This window comes from Pinus tabuliformis, chromosome 1_2 (assembly GCF_031772625.1).
Source record: "Pinus tabuliformis cultivar Carrire ecotype Pingquan chromosome 1_2, CPIR1, whole genome shotgun sequence".
Lineage (NCBI taxonomy): Eukaryota > Viridiplantae > Streptophyta > Pinopsida > Pinales > Pinaceae > Pinus > Pinus tabuliformis.
Genome location: NC_142298.1, coordinates 383,359,288 through 383,374,481, shown reverse-complemented (window position 1 = coordinate 383,374,481; position 15,194 = coordinate 383,359,288).

Sequence of the window (15,194 nt, the reverse complement as noted above, 5' to 3'; positions counted from 1 at the left end):
TCCTCTCAAGTGGCGTGTGAGCACTCATGGCACAATTATCATCTGTCTCCACTTCCTTCTCCACCCTTGTTGGCGTAGCCCTGGTCTCGGAAACTTCACCCTTGCTCTTCTTCCTTGGACACTGGGTTGCATAATGACCCAGTTCCCCACAATGGAAGCATTTGACTTTGGAGAGGTCTTTCTTCTTCCGTTTCTCCTGCTTTCCCTCAGATGTTAAGGCAACATCCACCTCTTCCTCCTTCTTGATTTTGACCCCCTTGCTGTTGCTTCCTGCCTTGGTTAGCGTTCTGATCTCTTCTTTGCGAAGAGCTACCCACATTTCCTCCCAATCTCAAAGGGTTGCCCTGCCCAGTATGCTCTAGACAAACACCTCCCAGTCATCAGAGACTGCGTTTAGGGTTGTTTTCACCATCAATTCTTGATCCGGCGTGGCCCCTATGAAAGTCAACTGATCTTGGATCTCCTTAAATCGATCGAGGAAGGTGTCGATCTGTTCTCCCTTCTGCATCTGGTATGACCGCAACTGATTTTCTAGTAGCATCTTCTTTTGCATGGAAGTATGCTGATACAAATTTGTTAGGGCCTCCCACATCTCATTTGTCGTATTTTTCTCAGCAATATGTGGTACTACATGGTCCTTGACCCCATTAAGGATGATGCTCTTGGTTCTCGCCATTTCATCCTCGTACTTATCGTTATTAGTCGGGTCAACTGGGATCGTTATTGTCCTCAAGGCGAATTGCTTGAGACGGTCCCTGTCTAGAACGGATAAGATTCTGGCCTTCCAGACTACGAAGTTTGAGGCTCCGTCTACTTTATCTTGGTCTCTTACCCAGTTCACTGCCATCTCGCTGCTCCTCTACTTCCCTCTTGGAAGTTCTTGGTGTGACTCCCTCTGAGCCTTGATTTCTCTCCTGGAAACCCTTCTGCCAATGTCGAGATGCCCCCACTTCAATCATTAGTGCAGCTGCACCACTGATCCAAGTTTCTTGGCTAGAAATCTTCAGTAGCAACTCCCTTTTACTTGGTCTTGCCCTGTTAGGTATTGCTATGGCTATAGTGCCCCACCAACTTCACTTTGCAACTTACCCACAACCTCCTAAGCTCCAGCAAACTGAAAATTAGAGCTTCTAGGCTCTGCGCAATCCCGGCACTAGCAAAATCCGCACCTCCTGGCCATGGGCGTCAATCTTTCCTCACTGAGAAAGATGATCGAGCACTGCGTAGGTCGAGTCTGCTCCCCTCTGCCACTGCGCTGATCCTCTTGTTGACTCAAACTTGATGATGCAGGCACTGTGTCACCCCTTCCTTGCTGCTTCTATGCTAGGAACAACTTCTGTCACTCGGGACGACTGTTTTTTGCTGTTGCTGTTTTGCTCGGCTAATGTCTTCAGTTCCCCCGTGATCTGTAACCACGCTCTGATACCATGTTGGAATTTCTAAGTCTAACTGTTAGAAACTCTTCATGTACTTTTCTGATTAATTAACAAGTTATTTGCCATGTAAATACTAAAAATAAATACAAGTACATGCTTATCACATTACAGATCATCAACTGAAGGAAACAAAACAAACGCACAAGTGACACCGTTGTTTTTGGACCAATGTCCTCAGAAAAATCCAATGCGGGAAAATCGGTGCAACTATCTAAGGGTTTTAATTATTAAGCAGTGTCAGAATACAATCTAGGGGCCAAAATAGGCTCACCCAACAGAGAATAATCTCGGCAGTAGTACCTCTTAATTGGAGACAAATGTTCTGGCTGAAACCTCGGATAAACACTTTGACAACTCTTAGCTCCAATCTGCCCCACAAAAACCTAGTGTCAGCCTCAAGGGACTGCGTTAGCGATTTCTGGCCCAACGTCATCCTAGCTCGCCCTGCGTTAGCCCTTAGAGCCTCTGTGTCACCCACGTTGGCTCTCTGAGGCACTGTGCATCGCTGCCTCTCGTGAGCCCTGGCTGGCTCTGCGTGAACCTCTGGCTGGCTCTGCGTCCCTCTCTCCAGACTTCTGCGCTGATCCTCCTGTTACTATCTCTGCCTCCGCTTCTGTATTCACTGCCCCTCAGCGGCAACTCGTCTGCGCAATGTCACCCTAGCTCGCCATGTGTCAGCCTCTGGAGGCACTACGTAAGCCCTTAGAGCCTCTGCGTCACCCACGCTGGTTCTCTGAGGCACTGCGCAGCTCCTGGCTGCCTCTGCATGAGCCCTGGTTGGCTCTGCGTGAACCTCTAGCCGGCTCTGCATCCCTCTCTCCCAGCGTCTGTGCGGATCCTCCTAGTACTACCTCTGTCTCTCTTTTTCTGTGTCCACTGCCTTTCAGTTGCAATTTTGATCACTCTTTCGACTTCTTCAGTAAACTCTGCCCCAGAAAATCGAAATCTTGATCAACTCGGTGTGTTTTCCAAGTGACCCTCAAGCCTTTTCTTATACTTTTCTCATTGACAATTCAATGGCTAAGATTAAGTCCCTAATCAACTGCTAAGATTAACTCTAGCTGAATCCACGACTTTTGGATCTTTCTAACACAGTTTTATATTAATTTATATTAATATTTTATTTTTCCTAAATTTAGACTTAGGGACTCTATTAAAAATATTAATTATTTTAATATCTCCCAAATTGTTTAGAATTTGCCCAAACTATTTCTGGGTATTGGAGATTTCATGTGCTTTAGCATCTCCATCAATTTCCGTGGCTAGAGCACATCCGATGCTACCTCAAATAAACAAAAACCACAATCATTTTGTATATATGTTTATATAAATACTAAGAATTTATTTATTAAAATTATAGATTTTTTTTAATAATTAGATTGACTTATAGGGATTTGAACCTTGAATGTTATGGTTTGCATAATACTTTATAATATGATGATTGCCAGTTAAGCATAATACTTTATAATATGACGATGGCCAATTAGGCTGCACGTTTCATAGGGAAAATTATAAATTTAATTAAATTAACTTAAATTTATCTATTCACCAATTTCTTTATCTTTAAATTATTATCATTGGTCTTAAAATAAAGCAATTGATCAAAAAATAATAATAATGAAACATAATGTCAACCCAATTAAAAATGTAATAGAAAGTAAATCCATTTTAACTTGGGATCAAATCTCAATATGTGCTCAAACTTTCTACTCAAAAATAAGTTTACATGTTGAGAAATTTGAAAAATTTGATCCCTTTACAAATTTGGTAAATCTAAAATTGAGATGAATCTAGATTGACTATTATCATTTCTGTTATTATTATTGTTATTCTAATTTGGTAAATCTAAAATTGAGATGAATCTAGATTAACTATTATCATTTCTGTTATTATTATTGTTATTCTAGTTGATCAGTGTAATTTTCCTTTTTCACATCTACAAATAAATAATTAAATATCAATTCATCTTTTCCATCATTTTTAATTATTAAAATTTTCAATTTTTTTATAATCTTTATCATTAAATTATATTAATTTTACATGAGTTTGTTCTGATTATGAAGAAATAACAAATTCATTCCTACCATTTTAAATTAAATAAACTCTTAAAAATAAACCTGAGCATAAATATGTTTAATCCTACTTTTAAACTTCTGAGGTTTTCATTTGTGCAATGCATGCTCTGTTTTATAACTTGGGATTGTTTTACAAACACCTTGTGTTATAATATTAATATATCATGATGGGCATCGTTTATACCGGTCAATGTTATCTTTGCCACATTCTTGTTGTATACAAATTAAGTATTTCACTTTTCTCGTTAATTCATGAACTTAGAATAGGATGAATGGATTTACTTTTATTTAACCTGGCTTTCATCTATTCGGCAGGGATTTTATTTTTAGACATCCATCTATTAAAGTGGAGAATTTGTGCATCTCAATGATTGTTAGCTTTTTGCAGTCATCCAGAACAGAATCAAATCGGCAATCTGGTATAAGGCCATTAGCTTGCTCAAGATAACCAAGACCATATCTTGGTTTCGCTGGTCTCATTATTGAAAACATTGGGGTTAACCTTGGACCTTCATTTTCCAAAATAGGAATCTCATGCATCATCAAAACATGCTCTGACTCATGAAGAAATGAAATTTCTGAGCACTTAGGATTTGGACATCCATTGACAGAAGTTGTAGGTGGGGCTTCACCAGTCCTAGGATGATGATTCTCATGGATTACCAAATCTGCAAGCTGGCTTAAAATAACTGGATACTGACACTCTGGGCATTTAACTTCTAGGGAAGAAAAATTTACCATCTGGGCTAAATCAAACAATGAAATATGTTTGCAAATATTTACAGAACTTGTGCAAGTAGTGCCAACAAGTTCAGGATTTCTATATAATGGGGAACTCCTGCACAATATACATATTTGTAATCATGAAGAATTAGGAAATTAAAATTTAATTTGTTAATACGTATAATATTATTAGGCAAGTTAAATATTCACCAAAAATTTGAAAAATAATTGGTAATTATGTTTTTAAACAAGTAGAAGTTTATTGTAATTAATTAAAAAAATTTATAATAAAAAATTGTAAAATAAACTAATAAAAAAGAAAATCTTATTTTGAATTTGTTAAATTTTTAAAAGTATATTATGATTAATGTTATTGTTATTAAATAAAATTTATGTAATCACATTAACATTAATATCAAGTAAATAATAATAATAATAATAATAATAATAACAATAATATTAATAATGGGCATTGAGAGGGCGGCTTGGTGGCTAACACTATCCCCGCCATCGACCCTTGTTTTGTGCTAACTACACTCTCTTGGTGTGCTCTTCAACATGGCCTCTCGATTGTTGTTTTGGCTATGGATTGGCTTCATGCATTGAGGGTGTGGGGACTTAGTGGCTACCCTCACTGCTTTCACCCTTATTTCACGTTGCGTGCACCCTTTTTGTTGGTTCGAGCTTCGTTGTGGTATCATTTTCCTTTTGCAGGTGATTTTTTGCGCGTTTTCGGTGGCTTCTAGTGTCTCTTGCCAGCACTGTTTCTCACTGCTAGGTTTTTATTTGTGCTCGAGATTGTGCCATGGTTGCTCATTGAGGTTCTGCTGTTGGTGTTTTCCTTTGTTACTGTCATGGTTTCTATGGTTATTCGATAGGGTTTTCTCAGCGTAGGAGTCTTTTGGTTTATGCTGTTGCGTGGTTGGATTGATGGTTTCTTGCCTAATTTGAATGCATTTCAACATATGCAAAGTGTAACTTTATTCTTCTCTTGGATGAATAAAATTATGGGTTTTTTCGCAGGATATTTTTTTAATATTAATAATAATAATACTAGTAGTAACAATATTAATAATATTAACACCGTTACACTAATAGTAATACATTATGTATAACATAAATACACTAATAATATCATTATATAATAATATTGTTATATATACCAACTAATGTTATTATAATGTTAATATTTTTTTTCGTTTGCCAAGTTGTGTGAGTCTGGAGTGTTGAAATTTGGTTGTCATTGATGTCAACCCAAGCAACAGTTAGAAGAAGCGTTGCCTTCAATGACAAAAATGACAAGAAATATCATGATTCTTGGGTTCAAGACCATCTTTGGTTGATTCTTCTTGTCATGCCGATTCCAACAATAGGTGATACGCCTCATAACTACTCATGATTGATGAGATATGCCCCTTTAAAGATTGGAACCCCATTTTGTGGTCAAGAATCCCCAAAGGAAATGTTACAAGCAATTTTTTGATTGATTATTAGTATTATCTTAAAATGGGTTTGTCCTAGTCAGAAGTCATTAAAAAGGGGTGATTTTATCAAGGGTAAAAATAACCAAATAATTGAATTAAAGTCCAGCCTTAATGATTGTCAGGTTTATGGCTCCAAAACTTAATTTTGAAATTCAAAATTTCAATTTGGCTCCCTCCTTTGGTTAAGTCGGCTTGACCCTCTGGAAGTGCCCTCAACCTCTATAAATAGGGTTTGTTTGCACTCTACTTTGATGTACAAGATCACACATTTAATTGACATATCTTTGTGGTTGTTTGAGGCCCTTGTGGAGTCAAGTAAATCTTTTGTGGGAGGCCAAGATTTATGAACATAAAATTTTTGTGTGAGTTTTTTCAACCCTCTAAGGGCACAAATCTATGGCATATTTTTTGTTTATTTGGCACATGGTTAAGACTTGTTTTGACCTTCGATGAAAAATTTGGAGTAGAGCGTTTTTCTTAGTCATTTATTGTGAAAAAATTTGTGTAAGAAGTCTAATTTTCCGAGTCTAATATGAGAATGTGCCTAAGGTCTTTTGCGGACCGTTGAAGGGATTTTTGTGGCTAAACAAGGTTTTCATTCGAGGCAATGTCCACTGCAAATATCTAAGCCCTAATGCAGGCATATACATCATCACTATAATTTTTAAGGCATTTCGTGGCTTTGTTTAAAGGCTTATTTTAGATCATTGTGGCAACATTCTAGGGGGCTAGATTGAAGCAAATTCTGGGCGGTCTTTTGGGCCCTCCGTTGGAGACTCCTGCAACAATAAATGGTAGTCTCTTTGTGGACTAGTTTAGAAATTTAGAGATCTATAGCCCCAAACCAGTTTCAATGGTTTTGCATTTGGCTTAATGCCCATAACCCCACATGTTAGCTAATAAATAAGATTTTAATGCAAATTATTTTGGAACACTACAAGACTACTCTAGTTCTTTCTTTGCACTTTCCTTTCACTTCTCCAAAATGCAAGTTGAAGAATGAATGTTAGCTACTCCCTTTTTCTTCCTCTTTAGCTTCATTAAGATAGGAAACCATAACCCTTTTGATCAAGGGTTGAGATTAGATTTCAACCCACGAGATCAATGGTGGAGTTCATTTCCCTCACTTGATCCCCTTTCTCATGCGGGCCCCCCATTTAATGAACTTCCTAGTCACTATAATGTTTTGTACCTTGTACCTTTTTCTCCACATAAAGTCAACTTAAAATTAGAAAGTGACTTTAATATTAAAAGCTACTTTAGTAATTTTTATCATAAAGTCACGTTAAGGCATAAAATGATATTATTATGAAGTACCTAGTACATGTACTACATAAAGTGACTTTTCACCAAGACTTTAATATTACCCATAAAGTCACATGCCAAAAAGGTAATTAGAGTATCTTCTTAGGGGAAAAGGGTAATGATCTAGGAAACACCTCCTTGGTACCCTTATCATTTATAACACTTCCTCTTACCATGGAAGGTGTTTCTCACCACTTCCATCCTGTCTTTGAAATGCACATGCTTGCCCCTTGGGAATGATTTGGTGAGAATATCACCAACCTGTTCATCAATGGATATGTATGGAAGCCTCATTGCTCCTCTTTGAACCCAATCCTTGATGAAGTAGTACTTGATCTGTATGTGCTTTGACTGGTCATGAAATACTGGATTCTCCATGAGTTTAATACAACTTTGATTATCACAATATATTGTAGTTGGTCTCAACCTCTAACCAAATAAGCCACAAATCACCTTGCGAAGCCAAACAACCTCACAACTGGCCTAACTGGCTACAATATACTCAACTTCTGCTGAGCTCAATGCCACTGATCTCTGCTTCCTACTGAACCACAACACCATTGTTGAACCCAACATGAAACAACATTCAGAAATACTCTTCCCGTCACCAACACTTCTTGCCCAATCTAAGTCTATACAACTTATCAACCTGACTCCACCTCCTCAGATATAGTCTAGACCATAGTCCACTGTGCCCTGTAGGTACCTCAACACATGTTTTGCAGCCACCAAATGCACTAACCCGGGCTTTGTCATAAACTCAATGTGTTGACTGCAAAACAAATACCCGGTCGAGTGTTGACTAGATACATCAATGAACTGATCCACTGACAGTACAAAGTGGGCTTCACCAACTCGGTATTAGAAGCACACAACTTCTAGTTGGTGATCACCGAAGTAGCCATAAGCATGCAATCCTCCATACAAAGTCTCCTTAGTATGTCTCCTGCGTATCTTCCTTGGCCAACGAAGATATGCCTATCCTTCTGCCAAACCTCCAACCCCAAAAAGTAATGCATTAGTCCCATATCAATCATGTCTAACTCTGAAGCAAGGTCCCTCTTGCACTGCTGGATGAGTCTCTCCTCTCCTGTAATAAACAATTCATTCACATACAAATCCAGAATGAGTGGATCATCACCAACCATGATGAAGTATAGGTTCCGATCTGCATGACTCTTTTGGAAACCCATCTACTACAAGTAGGCATCAATTCTCTTGTACCATGCTCTCAACGCTTGCTTCAGTCCATATAAGGATTTCTTAAGCCTACACACATGAGATTCTCTCTCATGCACCTCAAATCTATAATGACCCTAGTCACCTTTCAAAGCATGTAGATATTGTACTAATGGTAGTGGTCATGGTACATGCATGTATCTAATGTAAATGTATTCTTAGTCACCTTGCACTTGTATGGATATTGTAAATATTTCCCTAGTTATCCTTATATACATGTTGAAAATAATAAAAATACCTAAGTGACATAAGACAATTCTTTTATCAGTGTTTATGATTTGTTATGAATGAACACATGTTAGATATTGTATTACTTCTATATTCAGATCTAACAAATTTTGATATGTTTAAAAGCATTTGTGTTCTTATAGCTCAAAATATGTAGATGATGCGTTTTAAAGTTGTTCCACTTATAAGGTTTTCAAGGTGTAGTAGATAGGCCTACGAAATTTGGTATAAACCCTAATCCACCTTTTAAAACTAGGCTGCATTTATAAATAAAAAAAATCCCTCAAATATTGGTGGGAGGGGATGTTAGTAAAGGATTTGTATAAGCATGGACCTTGTGGGTATTTTTTGAACCATTGAACCTTGGATCACATTAATATCTGTTTTTGAAATTGAGGTATTACCACGAGGTCATTTTGGGGAAGGACTGTGCACAAATATTTGAAGGGAAGTTGGAGGATGGAGAGTGAAGGAGGTTGTGAATGAGGGACACACACATATAATTATAGGAATGCAAACACATGGTGGAAGAGATATTTTCCACACACCCCTGTCGATTTTGGAACGAGCCCTAGGAAGGGGCCAAATGACAGGGGATTGTTTGGCTGAGGAAAACTGATTAACAATGACAAGGACAGGAGGGACAAGGGGGCATCTAGGATTGGTCCAAAGGGGCTAGGCCCGTACCATCTGGGAGTTGTATGCAAAAAATATAAAATAAGGACGGACACAAAAACAAAGGGGGAGAAGGGAAGCATAGTGAGGGAGGAGAAAGAATGTAGTGGGAACACAGAGGAGTTAGGGACAATTGAGGAACATAAATAAGTGTACCAGTGGCAGTGCTCAGGTCAGAAAGACAACATGATAGACGTTTGGGACTTGGAAAGTCGCAGTGCCGAAGGTGGGTTACACCCATTGAAATTATTTCGTGATATTTCTCAGTTCATTAAAATCAAAAGAAAACCCCAAGGTGAAGAACAATACAGGTGTATGGGTTGTAAACGAAACCATGTCTTAATTTCTATTACTTACATTATTATTGGCATAGTTCTTGCGACGTCTATCATTTTTTGTACTGTCCTTGCTACTTATACAATGCCAATGGAGAATGAAACTCTTAAAATCTCGGTGTGAGGAATGACCTTTCAATTTTGTTAATGAATGGTTAATATATGTCCCAATGTGATGGCATTAATTTACCTAGGGTGGGATGCTTGCGACCATTTTGTTGGCCAGGCACCTCTGATAGAGAATCACTGGGATAGATTTCATGTCTCATAACAATGTAAAATAACTTTTAAACCCTCTGCCTTCCATTAAGCATAACCATTGCTTGGTTCCTAAGTCACTTGACACTGGGACACGAGACACGCCGGATATGAAAATTCGAGCGACTGACACGGGCAAGTTGACCCCCTGGAACAGGACACGTAGTATATATATATATATATATATATCTATATATATATATATATATATATATATATATTTAAAATTGGATATTTCTTACACAGATTCTCATTCATGATACAAATTCAGACATAGATCTAGATTCTACATTGTAAATTTAAATTTTGTAAGTTTTACAAAGTAACATTATGCATACAAATACAATTGTAAAAGATTCATCAACATCCAATAGGAGAAAGACAAGAGACTACAAATTTCTCATTAAGTCATCAAAATCAAAATGTCTTACGTAGGTAGTAGCTATGCTAATGTAAAATAGAAATAGAAAATACAAAACAACTACAAGCCTCAAGGTAGTAGGTAGCTCATGACTCATAAGTCACGACTCATCAATAATCATCATCAAAATCAGCATCACTGTCATGGTCACCACTGCTCTCCTTTGCTGCATCCTCCTCCTCTGTATCAAGGAAAATTTTAAGGATGGAAGTTTATAGTAAAGTTTATAAACCTCGGTGAATCTTACTAGTCCCTAATATGCAAATTGTAAAATGTTTGGAAATATTTTTGTAAAAATATTTGTATTTCTAATGATTTTATATTAGTCTATATAAAAGTTTAGCGATTTTTAAGGTAAAATAATTTTATATTATAAAATGTGGGCGAATCATTTTTAGAAAAAAATGGAAATTGACGAATATTTTTTTTGGAAAAAGCATGGAAAATTAGCCCACCTGTGAATATTAGCCCTTATAATTTTCCCTGATTTGTATCCAATGTCATCTCTGCATCTGCTGGTGTGGAGGATGACCCCTCAACAATATCACCATCATCAAAAGTGACAGGCTCTAGCATTGGATCATTAAAATCAAAGTTGGCCAATGCCAACTCAACAATGCTATCCAAACCCATATCCCATTTCTCTTTCTCAAAAATCTTGTCCATTGGACCAAGTTCCATTGCCTTTCTTTTTGCTGCTTGATCCACACCCCCACCAGAAGTCTCAAATGGAAATTTGTTGTTGATTTTCCTCAAGAATGGAAGGGGATCATCATTCTTGTTTTTTTTAGATGATGCAACCACCCTTGCCACACCAACATTGGCCTCTTTTTCCATTTCTTTCCTCTTAGCTAAAGACACCTGTGTACATGCTCCAATTCCACAACCTGGTAAAGCCAACAAATGACCTTTCACATGGTAATAAGTGCTCTTGAAATGATTGTTGCAATAGTTTCATTTCCAAGCAACATTGCCTCCTCCCTTCAACTTGCTTCCTGGCCCTTGATCTCTTGTGAGATACTTCCATAAAGGATATTTGTTTTCTTGAGCTTGCTTTCTTTCTAAATTCATTCTTCCCTCAACATTTGAAGCTACTGTTGCAACCCCACTTCAAATAGACATAACAATTACAAACCATGATGAAATTGGAATAGGAGGGGCATCACCAATGGCGACATTCTTCCCCTTACTTTGCCCCTTCCCTGCTGCCCTTGATTCATCCATGAATGCTGTAAAAAAATAAAAAAAATGCACAAACTTGTAAACAAAATTCACATGCAAACAACTATAATAAAAATGAAAAAAATAGAAGAGAAAATGCACTTACCTGTTTCTTAAATCACCTCCAAAATTCTCCCAAACCCCTTGTTGGTCGCTCCCACACACCCACAACAAGGGAGACACAAAAGAATGAGGGAGAAATGAGCCCAAACCGGGCGTTACGGGCCACACGACACGAATTTCCAGGGGACACGTGTCCCAAAATCAGGAAATGATGGGCACATTGACGAGATTCGCGTGTCCATTGAATCCCACAAGTTGGACATGCTCAAAGGACACATGTCCTAGCGAATCGTGTCCGATTCGTGGGATTTGAGACATGACAAGGTGTTTAGGATGAATCTGGTTTCATAGCTTTCTTCTATGGGGTTCTTGTCTAAATTGAGGGTGGGGGATTACATTCTGGAGACCCTTAGCACAAAATGGGTGGAGGCTAAGTGAAGGCATTCATTGGTTTTTCCTTTTCCAGATAATCAGATTTAGTATCCTCTGGATTCCCAACATGGGGTGCAGGTACTAAAGCTATAATTTTAGGGTGGAAAAATTTTAGTTGCCCTAGGCTAATTTCTTGCTCAAAATTACCACACTCTAGATTCCTAGTATTGGGTGGAGTTTCCGAGCAACCTTAAGGTGGAGGAAAATCCATGGAATCCCTAAAATAAGCAAGGGTGGGGATTTTCATCTCTGGAACCCATTAATGGTTGAGGGGTGGAGAAGTATTTCCTCTAGAATCCCTGTACAAACCTATGACTGAATGCCTATATGCAAGCTGGAGGTGGGACAAGACCTCTGGAACCCTTGATTAGTACCTTGGTACAAGTTCCTATATGCAGGGTAAAGGTGGGACAAGGCCTCTAGAACCCCTAATGAGTACCTTGGAACATGTTCCTATATGTAGGGTGGAGGTGGGACAAGACCTCTAGAACCCATGATCAATACATTGGGACAACTTCCAATATGCAAGGTGGAGGTGGGGAAATACCTCTGGAACCCTTGGTTAGTACATTGGGACAAGTTCCAGTATGCAGGGTGGAGGAGGAGCAAGACCTTTGGAACCCCTGGTCAGTACATTGGGACAGGTTCCTATACGTAGGGTGGAGGTGGGACAAGACCTCTGGAGTCCCTGGTTTGGACATCGGGACATGTTGCATAAGCTAGGGCGTGGTAGTTGCGTTGTTGGCAACCTATAAATGGTTGGGAGGAAAATCATGAACCTTATCCCAATGCCCATTCTGAGGTATCCTATTAACTATGATTCCTAAAATAGTTTAGGTGGTTTACCGCATATCAAGGATACATAATTACAAGTACGTCCTAAATTTCATGGTAGGAGGTGGATCAAAGGATTTTGAAACCATGGAAACTGCCATACATTTAGGTACTATGGCTTCCCCAAGCTAGATGGTCTACATGACCTCTGGAAAGAGAGGTGGATCAAAGGGTGTTGTAACCATGGAAACTACCATACATTTAGGTACTATGGCTTCCCCAAGCTGGATGGTCTACATGACCTCTAGGAATATATTTCTCTTAAGTAGTACTAAACCTGAGGGAGGGTCCTAGATCTCCTTAAGTTTGGGCCACTAGACACCACAATCTGGCACTTCAAAAGACCTTATAATTTCAAGGTAGAACATCCCTTATTAGCCTACACCACTATTTGATGTCACTCTTGATGTTAGCATTCTATGTTTTGTTTGACGATGTCAAAGCTCATGGTATGTGGATTGCTGCTAGGTGTATGTTTACCATGGATGTTGGATGATTTCTCAGGGTTAAGAAATTTATAACAACAATCCTTCCATCTGCACAACCATGGTGTCCCTCTATCCGATTTGATGTCCCTAACCATCCTCATCCTTGGGCTATTATATATATACCATATTCATTTGATCCTAATACAATTTGTCATCTTCTTTGACATGATAGGATAAATGGTGAGTAAATGTATACGATTTTCCAATAGTAAAGTTGCTTAGGATGGTTTCACATAATTCCTTGGAATACTACATCTCTAGCAGGAATACAAAAACTTAATAATGTAAATAAGTACCGAGGATTTACAACAAAGCTCTAAACTTGTGAATATAGTCCTTTTCTCATGCCATCCTAAAATTCTTCTTCTTCTTGGCATAAAATATGTAGTCTTATAGTACATAGAAACACATAATGTGCTAAAAATTTCCAACAACAATTAACATTTGAAAATCTTCACAGACCTCCACAACTCTATTGAACACATCTCTGTGTCATTCTGAAATTGAATACGTCTTAGGTGAAGTAACGTTCAAATTATGATGTCTATTGAATATTTGATGACATCTGGGAAGGTGTAGTAAATAACAATGGTGTTATCCATTAATGAATTATTCCATGAAGAAGGAAGTAGGATGCATGTTTTACTTTAATTATCAATGTCCAAAAATTAGCCAATGGGACCATAAATAGTACAAAGATAAGAGAGCATTAGGATCACTACAACATCTTCGAAACAAATGATAGATAAATTCAATAGGCTATCCTTGTGTAAGCATAGTTGGTCATTATGATGATATGTTGTTACTGTGTACTCATATGTGGGCACGATGTCAAGCAATAGTTTTAACCAAACATTGGGTAGAACAAATTGTGCATTGGGCATGATTGTTCCGGGGAAGTGTAAGATATTGTTACCATATGTAAATTGTTACCTTAATTCTAGGTATAAGATAATGTTACCAACCTATGTAGATGTGTCGCATTACTGATTGAATACCTTGCTACAACAACAAGGAAATGGTCATCACTAAACTGCTCATTTAATGAACCATCCCTATCAATTGTTGCCAATTGGAAACCAAACTGATGGATTAACTGAACCTTAGTATATAATTCCATATGTGTCATCCTCGGTAAAATCTCTTGAGGATGTTGGATATGTTGATGAGAAATCCCTTTTTGGTGCACCCTATAATTTTCGTTAAAATCCTAGAACAAAGTCCTTTTCTATGGGTGTAAAGTATTTGGAAAATACGATTAAAATGGTGGAAGAGGCTTGCACATCAAATGGTAATAATCAAGTCATTCTTGTTGGAAAAGAGAACTCTATCACTATTGAAGGATAATGTTCTATGATTTATAATTCACGGAGGAGGAAACCATCCAGAGACTAATGAAACCAAATAAAATGCCCATATATTACGAAGTGGAGAGGACTCCACTGAGTAGCATATTAAAAATTCAGACAATGGAGAGTCAAGTGATTGGTTGACAATAGATGAAGACAATGTTGTTGGTGTGGATTCTTCATAGTTGCATTCCCCATCATAGGAATCTTTGAATTGCATCCTGGGTCAGGGTGTATTCTGATAATGTCGTCAATGAATTGCAACTGGGTCAACATCTATTCTGACAGTTGTTGTCAATAAATTGTAGATGGAAACTACTGAGTATCTGAATAAAATTTGTTCATTGTTGCGAAGTGTAGCAAGAAAGGCTCAATTTGACTTTGCCTTGGTCAAATTGAGAAAATTTGAAATTTCCACATCAACAGAAAACTTGGAGGTAGTTAACAGAGGTGACATGGCTCTTTTCACTCTGTTAGCTCAGTAACTTCTAGTTATAGGGATTGGAGTTCATTTATGCATGCACGGTTGCTAATTTGTAGCAATCAGTTCAGTTATTTATGTTTGTATCAGTTAAAATAGTTCTAACTATTGATAGAACTAGTGGAAGGTAAGTGGTGCAGTGGGACA